The following is a 10,157-nucleotide window of genomic DNA, read 5'->3' on the forward strand; positions in this document are numbered from 1 at the left end:
TTGTGTAATGAAAAATTCTGGGTGCAAGTGTAACCCAGGTTATGTTCCTAAGTATGAGTTTGTGATCATTTGGCAGGCATTGAACGCATCACAGTGCTGTGAGCATAGGAGCCTAATGGTGTGTTCTTCCAAGCTAGCTGACTTACTACTGGTGTAAAAGGTTTTAAACAAATTACAGTGCTATATATCTGTGTGTAGCTACCGAGCTTCTAATCATTTAGCATTATACAGTCATTGAGTTATACCCAGGCAAAAAATGTGTTCTCATTTGTGCCCAAGATGAATGTTCACTGCTGTTTAAGGGTATTGCAGGTTTTAAAACGCATTTAAATCGTTCTTATAGTACTTCTTGGGATGATACATGTAATGTTCAAAATCCACATCCACTGAACATGGATCCCAGTTGAAATTAATTTCAGAGTGCAATATGATTCAAAGAGAAACGAATCATCTGCTTTATATGAGCAAGTTCCAGTAAATGACACTTTCATTTATGTACCTATTTTGAAAGAGTTGATTTTCAAAAATGCAGAAGTTTCACAACACATGAATAAACCAGCTACTGTATGTGATGGCAGATGTTAGCGACATCAACCATTAGTCTCAAAATCCAATGGCGCACTGCAAATTTAAGTTAACTGTCAACACAGGTGCACTGCACTGTGAGCTATTCCAAACTGCTACAAACCTTCCAGGGCACAAGAAAGATTGAGGGGACTGGCAGTAATTAGTATTAACAACAAAGTTGGCCATCACATTTCTTGTAATGATGTAATAAATGATTTTGCCTCTAGAGCAAGGGAAAGCTCTAAGCTGGGAAACAAAGGTGTTAAGATGGAGTGTTGAGGAAAAACAAAAAAGTCAAATGTTTGGAGTCCAATCATTCATTTTGAAATGTAGTTCTTCCTATTTTTAGCCAAGTGTTTACACATTTTTACAGTTTTCAGAACAAATTATTCAACTTTGGATTTGATTTATAAATCCCTTGTTTCACCTACCTCTATTAATTTACAATATTTAAACATTTCTCTGATATTTTTTATTTTATTTAATACTTTGTTTTGTAGATTTTCATTTATTTTCACTTACAACATATTAACTAGGTAATGTTTTATTTAAGGAGTTTTTGTTGTATTTCTATTTTTTGTAGTACTTCATTGTTGCACATTACTCTTACAGTTTATTTAAAACTAGAAATAATAAAGCAGTTGAGGTGTTTCAGCCTGTGACATTCAGTATCTGTTGGTGCTTCAGCTGTTTGAATAAGTGTAAGTCAACGCCAGGCCACGCTTCCAGCTGAGTCTTTAAGTAGTGTGTAACACCATGAATGAGGAACAGTAAATGTCAATAACTGATCAAGAGTAAGTTTTTCTTAGTCTTTCAATGAAACACATGGACAGGCACCTAGGATTAAATCTTTTGATTCGTCATCCACAGCTCTCATCATGAATGACTTCTCCTGTAACACAGAGCGCTTCAACACTTTCATCACTTCTGACAACAAGAGATTTCTGTGTGTAAAACCAGGCAGTTATGCAATTGCTCAGAAATGATCTGTCCATAGACAAGGACGCAGGTGCCCACCTATGACCTGGTTTATTAATACTAAGCTAAAGAAGAAAGGATCTCACTGTAGTTCTCACAGCTCAGGACAAGCAGACACCTGATGACTACTGAATGGAACTAAAACAAGAATTCATAATTATGTTTGTCTATGTTTGATAAAACTCTGCATATGCAGTCAGGAGACTGATGACCTGTGAAATGAGCTGTTAGAAATGTGCAGATATGTGTAAACATTATATGTAGCAAAACTTCTGACCTACAGGAAATGATGACATCGGATATGATGGCTGCTATAAAACAAAAAATCATTCATATGATAAAAATGAACAAGTTGTGTTTCCAACTTTAAAACATCTTAGTGTCTGCTGCACTTTAATTCAAGAGTAATTCAATTCAATTCAATTCAATTTTATTTATATAGCGCCAAATCACAACAAAAGTCGCCTCAAGGCGCTTCATAGATACAGAGAAAAACCCAACAATCATATGACCCCCTATGAGCAAGCACTTTGGCGACAGTGGGAAGGAAAAACTCCCTTTTAACAGGAAGAAACCTCCGGCAGAACCAGGCTCAGGGAGGGGCGGCCATCTGCTGCGACCGGTTGGGGTGAGAGAAGGAAGACAGGATAAAGACATGCTGTGGAAGAGAGACAGAGGTTAATAACAGATATGATTCAATGCAGAGAGGTCTGTTAATACATAGTGAGTGAGAAAGGTGACTGGAAAGGAAAAACTCAATGCATCATGGGAATCCCCCGGCAGCCTACATCTATTGCAGCATAACAAAGGGAGGATTCAGGGTCACCTGGTCCAGCCCTAACTATATGCTTTAGAAAAAAGGAAAGTTTTAAGCCTAATCTTAAAAGTAGAGATAGTGTCTGTCTCCCGAATCCAAACTGGAAGCTGGTTCCACAGAAGAGGGGCCTGAAAACTGAAGGCTCTCCCTCCCATTCTACTTTTAAATACTCTAGGAACAACAAGTAGGCCTGCAGAGCGAGAGCGGAGCGCTCTAATAGGGTGATATGGTACTACAAGGTCATTAAGATAAGATGGGGCCTGATTATTTAAGACCTTGTATGTGAGGAGCAGGATTTTGAATTCAATTCTGGATTTAACAGGAAGCCAATGAAGGGAAGCCAAAATAGGAGAAATATGCTCTCTCTTTCTAGTCCCTGTCAGGACTCTTGCTGCAGCATTTTGGATTAGCTGAAGGCTTTTCAGTGAGTTTTTTGGACATCCTGATAATAATGAATTGCAGTACTCCAGCCTGGAAGTAATAAATGCATGAACTAGTTTTTCAGCGTCACTCTGAGACAGGATATTTCTAATTTTAGAGATGTTGCGCAAATGGAAGAAAGCAGTCTTACATATTTGTTTAATATGTGCGTTGAAGGACATGTCCTGGTCAAAAATGACTCCAAGGTTCCTCACAGTGTTACTGGAGGCCAAGGTAATGCCATCCAGAGTAAGAATCTGATTAGATACCATATTTCTAAGCTTTTCAGGGCCGAGTACAATAACCTCAGTTTGATCTGAATTAAGAAGCAGAAAGTTAGCGGCCATCCAGGTCTTTATGTCTTTAAGACATTCCTGCAGTTTAACTAATTGGTGTGTGTTATCTGGCTTCATGGACAGATAGAGCTGGGTGTCATCTGCATAGCAGTGAAAATGTATGCTATGTCTTCTAATGATACTGCCTAAGGGAAGCATGTATAATGTAAACAGAATTGGTCCTAGCACTGAACCCTGTGGAACTCCATAATTAACCTCAGTGTGTGAAGAGGACTCTCCATTTACATGCACGAATTGGAGTCTATTAGATAGATATGATACAAACCACTGCAGCGCAGTACTTGTAATACCTACAGCATGTTCTAATCGCTCTAATAGGATATTATGATCAACAGTATCGAACGCTGCACTGAGGTCTAGCAGGACAAGCACAGAGATGAGTCCACTGTCAGAGGCCATAAGAAGATCATTTGTAACCTTCACTAAAGCTGTTTCTGTGCTGTGCTGAGCTCTGAAACCTGACTGAAACTCTTCAAATAAACCATTCCTCTGCAGATGATCTGTTAGCTGTTTGACAACTACTCTTTCAAGGATTTTTGATATGAAAGGAAGGTTGGAGATTGGCCTATAATTAGCTAAGACTGCTGGGTCTAGAGATGGCTTTTTGAGTAAAGGTTTAACTACAGCCAGCTTGAAGGCCTGTGGTACATAGCCGATTATTAGAGATAGGTTGATCATATTTAAGATCGAAGAATTAATTAATGGCAGGACTTCTTTGAGCAGTTTTGTAGGAATGGGGTCTAAAAGACATGTTGATGGTTTGGAGGAAGTAATTATTGAAGTTAACTCAGAAAGATCAATTGGAGAAAAAGAGTCTAACTTAACATCAATGGTACTAAGAGTAACTGTAGATAATATTACATCTGTGGGATGATTATTGGTAATTTTTTCTCTAATGATAAAAATTTTATTTGTGAAGAAGTTCATGAAGTCATTACTAGTTAACGTTAAAGGGATGGTTGGCTCAAAAGAGCTCTGACTTTTTGTCAGCCTGGCTACAGTGCTGAAGAGAAACCTAGGGTTGTTCTTATTTTCTTCAATCAGTGATGAATAGTAAGATGTTCTGGCTTTGCGGAGGGCTTTCTTATAAAGCAGCAAACTATTTCTCCAGGCTAAATGATGATCCTCTAGATTTGTGACACGCCATTTCCTCTCCAGATTACGAGTCATCTGCTTTAGGGTACGTGTTTCAGAATTATACCACGGAGTCAGGTACTTCTGATTTGAGGCCTTAGTTTTCACAGGAGCTACAGTATCCAGAGTCGTACGTAGTGAGGAGGTGAAATTATTAACAAGATAATCGACCTCTGTTGGGGTAGCGTTCAGATAGCTGCTTTGCTCTGTGTTGGTACAGGGCATTGGAGATGATAACAGTGGGTGGATTATATTCTTAAACTTAGTTACAGTGCTTTCAGAAAGACATCTACTTTGATAAAGTCTACTCTTCACCGCTGTGTAATCAATTATTGTAAAAGTAAATGTTATCAGGAAATGATCAGACAGGAGAGGGTTTTCAGGAAACACTGTTAAATGTTCAGTTTCTATGCCATATGTTAAAACAAGATCTAGAGTGTGATTAAAGTGGTGGGTGGGTTCTTTTACATTTTGAGAGAAACCAATTGAGTCTAATAACAGATTAAATGCCATGTTGAGGCTGTCATTTTTAGCATCTACATGGATGTTAAAATCACCCACAATAATTATTTTATCTGAGCTCAGAACTAAATTAGATATAAAGTCTGAGAAATCAGACAGAAACTCTGTGTAAGGCCCAGGTGGACGATAGATGATAACAAGTAAGACTGGTTTCTGAGTTTCACAGCTGGGGTGGACAATGTTAAGCATCAGGCTTTCAAATGAATTAAAAGTCTGTCTTGGTCTTTCATTAATTAATAGGCTGGTGTGAAAAATTGCTGCCACACCGCCCCCTCGGCCTGTGCTTCAAGATTTCTGGTAGTTAGAATGACTCGGGGGTGTTGATTCATTTAAACTAACATAATCATCCTGCTGCAACCAGGTTTCTGTAAGGCAGAGTAAATCAATTTGTTGATCAATTATTAAGTCATGTACTAACAGAGACTTGGAGGAGAGAGACCTAATATTTAATAATCCACATTTCACTGTTTTACTCTTTGGTTCAGATGTGGATACTGTATTGTTCTTTCTTTGTAATTGTTTATGTTTAAGTTGTTTGTTGCTGGTTTTTAGTTTGTTTTTTGTCTTTTTGGAAGCTGACACAGTCTCTATGGAGATGGGTTTTTGGGGGGGTAGCAGGAGGAGAGAAGCTGCAGAGAAGCGTGTAAGACTGCAACTCTGCTTCCTGGTCCCAACTCTGGATAGTCATATTTTGGGGGGTTTAATAAATTTGTCCATATTTCTAGAAATGAGAGCTGCTCCATCCAAAGTGGGATGGATGCCGTCTCTCCTAACAAGACCAGGTTTCCTCCAGAAGGTTTGCCAATTATCTATGAAGCCCACATCGTTTCTGGGACACCACTCAGACAGCCAGCAATTTAAGGAGAACATGCGGCTAAACATGTCACTCCTGGTCTGATTAAATCTCATTAAATGTATGAGAACATTTAATCACATGGCCCCATAACAGCTGGGATGGCTCCAACCTTGAAATGAACAAGCAGAAGGAAGTTGATGGATGGATAATCCAATGGGGAACATTAAAGACCCTCTCACCAGCTTTCATTTATTAAATTTGTATTTACTGAACGATTTCTGCTGTGTATTTGCATTGATACTCAGACAACAACTCACATGTCCTCTTTCTGTTTGTGGTGCATGATTCAGGCAAACACATATTACATATATAGATTGTTATGCTATGACACAGTTTCACATTTAATGCTCTATGATAATGATGAGGTCCAGTTTAATAGTACTGCTAGTGTCTAATGAAATGAATTGAACACATGTGATTTTGGGGTCCAGCAAAGTGAATATTTTTCACTGTGGATAAAATACATGGAAAGGTTTAATGAGTCATCAGCTACTTCACTACAAAGATGATGTGATTAAAGGTTCTCATACATTTAATGAGATTCATCTTGAATTAAAGTGCAGCAGACACTAAGATGTTTTAAAGTTGGAAACACAACTTGTTCATTTTTATCATATGGATGATTTTTTGTTTTATAGCAGCCATGATATCCGATGTCGTCATTTCCTGTAGGTCAGAAGTTTTGCTACATATAATGTTTACACATATCTGAACATTTCTAACAGCTCATTTCACAGGTCATCAGTCTCCTGACTGCATATGCAGAGTTTTATCATCATGTGTTCATGAGAGACAAACATAATTATGAATTCTGAACATTATGAAAACCGTTACTTCAGTTTGTTTCTGGTTTGTTGTAAGGAAAAGAATTCTGCCAGTGGAACAACTAAATTTACTTGCAAAGTTATAAAATTAGAGAATGATTCATCATAACCAAGAATTTAGTTCAAACCTCACTTGTCACCAGTTACTTGTGCAATCATGCCATAGACAAGTTGTTCATTCAATGACACTTTCATAGCACTGTTTTCTAATACCCAACATCATCAGCAAACGGAGTGAGTATTTTGTCAGCGCCATGTTTCTTTGTATTTTGGGAATGAAGCAAAGAAATGAGATGAATGTTCATCAACGAGGAATTCAGACTTGGTGGTAAATTGCACACATCCAGACATCCAAGCTTCTGGAGGCTTTGTCAAGACCCTAGGGGGATTTGATGTTTCAAAGTCCTCATAAAAAACTTAAATTTGCAGTGCGCCATTGGATTTTGAGACTAATGGTTGATGTCTGTAACATCTGCCGTCACATAAAGCCTCACACATTGCTGGTTTATTCATGTGTTGTGAAACTTCTGCATTTTTGAAAATCAACTCTAAAGTTTTTAAAAAGAGGTACATAAATGAAAATGTCATTTACTGAAACTTGCTCGTATAAAGCAGATGATTCACTTCTCTTTGAATCATATCACACTCCCAAATGAATTTCAACTGGGATCCATGTTCAGTAACACCTGACTGATGTGCGTTTTGAACATTACATGTATCATCCCCAGAAGTACTATGAGAACAATTTAAATGCGTTCTAAAACCTGCAATAACCTTAAACAGCAGTGAACCTTCATCTTGGGCACAAATGAGAACACATTTTTTGCCTGGGTATAACTCAATGACTGTATAATGCTAAATGATTAGAAGCTCGGTAGCTACACACAGATACATAGCACTGTAATTTGTTTAAAACCTTTTACACCAGTAGTACGAGAAGCACCACGACACACTTTGATTCTGAAACTTGTTACGAAAGCTTCGGCACCGCCCACAATGAAATGTCTCAATTACCTGGGCCCTCCTCCTGCGGACTGAGTGGAGATTATGTGGAGATTATGTGGAGATTGCAAAAATGAAATAAAACATTTCTTTTTAGTGTAACAGTAATAATTGTGCTGCATATTTTAATAGTCTATAGAGATTTGATGTTTGCTTCGAGACTGTGGCTGTAGAAGTATAGAGAAGGTCAGAAGGAGTTGCACTGTGTCATTGTGGATTCAGAGAAAGCGTATGAGAGGAACTGTGGTCCTGCATGAGGAAGTCAGAAGTAGAAGAGAAAAATGTGAGGGTGATGAAAGACACGAATGATGACAGCAAGACAATAGTGAGGTCTGTGGTAGCAGCTACTGATAGAAAGTTCAGCCACGATGTGTCATTACATAAGGTGCCCTGAGCCCCTTCTTGTTTGCAGTGGTGATGGACAAATGAGGAAATGAGGATCACAGGTTAAAGGTGAGTTTGGGGCAGATGATCTGCTGAGGTGACCTCTAACAGTCACAGGCAAAAGAAAGAGATTAAATATTCTTACGGTTTGAGGAATCTATCCAGAAACTGGAAGCTGCAGACTCTACAGTACACAATCTGTAGTTACAGTAGATCAGAGAGTGCCATCTCCTGGCCAGCAGCGGTAACTGCTGCAGACATGAAGAAACTGGATGAACGTCATTCTCCCTCTGTCAAAATATTACATTATTCGTATTAGAAATGTTCTATTACAAATTAGCCTGCAATCATGGGTATAAATGCAAAATAGCAAATAGTAATTCAGAAAAAGAAAAAAACACCAGCTAGCTATTGTTTGGACTGCAAACAAATAAACAAGTAAAAGTCTTTATTTAACCAGGTTCCAGGAGACCAGCACAGAACAGAAGAAGCTTAATTATTTAGCAGTATGCCTAAAGTCCACGAGACAGTGTATTATACACACTGTATACATCAGTTCTACAGTAGATAAACTAGAAGTTTCAAAACTTACAAGTTATAAGCTTTTGATTGCATATGTGTGTCATAAAATGAATAGTCGTATGAATTTAACAGTCTTGCATGTGTCCTGTCCATCAAAGGATAAATGATCTATAAAATAGAGGACTAAATGATAGCAAATTGGTTTTGCTTTTTCGAGCATACCTTAATCCAGGATTGGGCAATTCATTTCCCCAAGGGGCTACATGAGAAACTGGAACACACAGGCACAGCACCACAGTTCCAGTTTCTCATGTGGCCTCCTGGGAAAATTAATGTTCCAACCCTGCCTTAATCAGTGCTGGCACAGTGCATGCTCTTATCACCATTGTCAATAAAAGACTGAATGTGATATCACTGACTGAATTATGGCCAGAGGAGTGAGATGCTGAAAGCAGAGGTGCAGAGTTTGTGGATGAAGAACTTAATGACAGTTATGTGCTGTGAAGCAAAGTAGTTTGTAGGCTGAGTTGACACTAGTAACCATAGGCATACAGCACATTTTATGCCTCTGTTCACAGGTGTGGATGTGGAGTAGGGCCCACAAAATTAGTTGAGATCTAAGCAGGGCACCTGCTTAGATCTCAACTTAATGTGCTCAAACATTAGACGCACCCATTGCGCTTCTCATTCAATCAAGCCACGCATGCTCGAGCTGACTGTCACTCTTTCACGTTTAAGGCTATTAATGTAATCAGGACTTCAAACTGTTATGCAAGCTGTCGCTGCATGGTTTGCAAAGGAAGCACACTTGAAACCAACCCTCGCATATCCTTTTATTAGGTGTTTACAGTAACACAGCTGACCACAGTTCAGCTCCATGTTCTACAGTTAAGCCACACGCAGACACGCATGGTGCACCTTTTAAGCCGTTTGCTTAGACAAAAAAAAATGTCTGCGTTAATGCTGTAAGCTTGCATGTCTTGTTACAGAAAAGAAGGGGTGTGTTGAGAGCTGGATGAAGTATTACAATAGCCTGTATTTATTTATAGCTTACCTCTTCCCTTTCAATTCGTAAAGTAATATGACAGGCAACCATCTCAAGCATACATGCAAACGCTGCACAGGACACATGTGTTCAGTGTGTATCAGGGTCAGATTCACAAGGATTCCAATAAAGCTTCCACATGCATGCCCAGCCCCTGTAAAACATTATGTTTCACTTTCTTCTTGAGTCAGGGCTAAGTGACCCCTGTGCTCCTCAGCAAGTGCACCGCCCTCTCCTTTCCTCATCTCCTCTGCTCTCTCTCACTCCAGCTTCATGTCCCCGAGTGACCCAGCTTCACATTCTAGCACTGCACGGGTGCCAGCAGAAGCAAATTAGACACCAGCACCCCCTCCTGATATGTACTTCTCTGTCCTACATCCATTATTTTTAGCTGGGATCCAAGCCTTCATCTTCACTTAATAAGGGAAAAGAATCCCTCATATTTGTACCCACCCCTAAATCCATCATATCAAAGTTCTTCATCACAAAACGGACACACTCACACACCTATGTCCTATTCTATATGATGCCTTCTCTCTTTGCTCACACACCACCTTCCATCTCCACAGCTGTCTGTGTATGTTCTGTGTTGCATGCAGAGAGCAGGTTGGTCATCTCCCCCTCACTCCACCCTCTTTCACTGGTTCCTAACATACACTCAAGCATGCACACACACACAGAAAGCTGTCACCCCAGCCCTGCCTCATCTTCTCCATGCTTAATTACGTGC

The sequence above is a fragment of the Diplotaxodon limnothrissa genome, linkage group LG18, assembly GCF_057381915.1.
Source record: "Diplotaxodon limnothrissa isolate DT_005_m linkage group LG18, D_limnothrissa_male_GT1.1, whole genome shotgun sequence".
NCBI lineage: Eukaryota > Metazoa > Chordata > Actinopteri > Cichliformes > Cichlidae > Diplotaxodon > Diplotaxodon limnothrissa.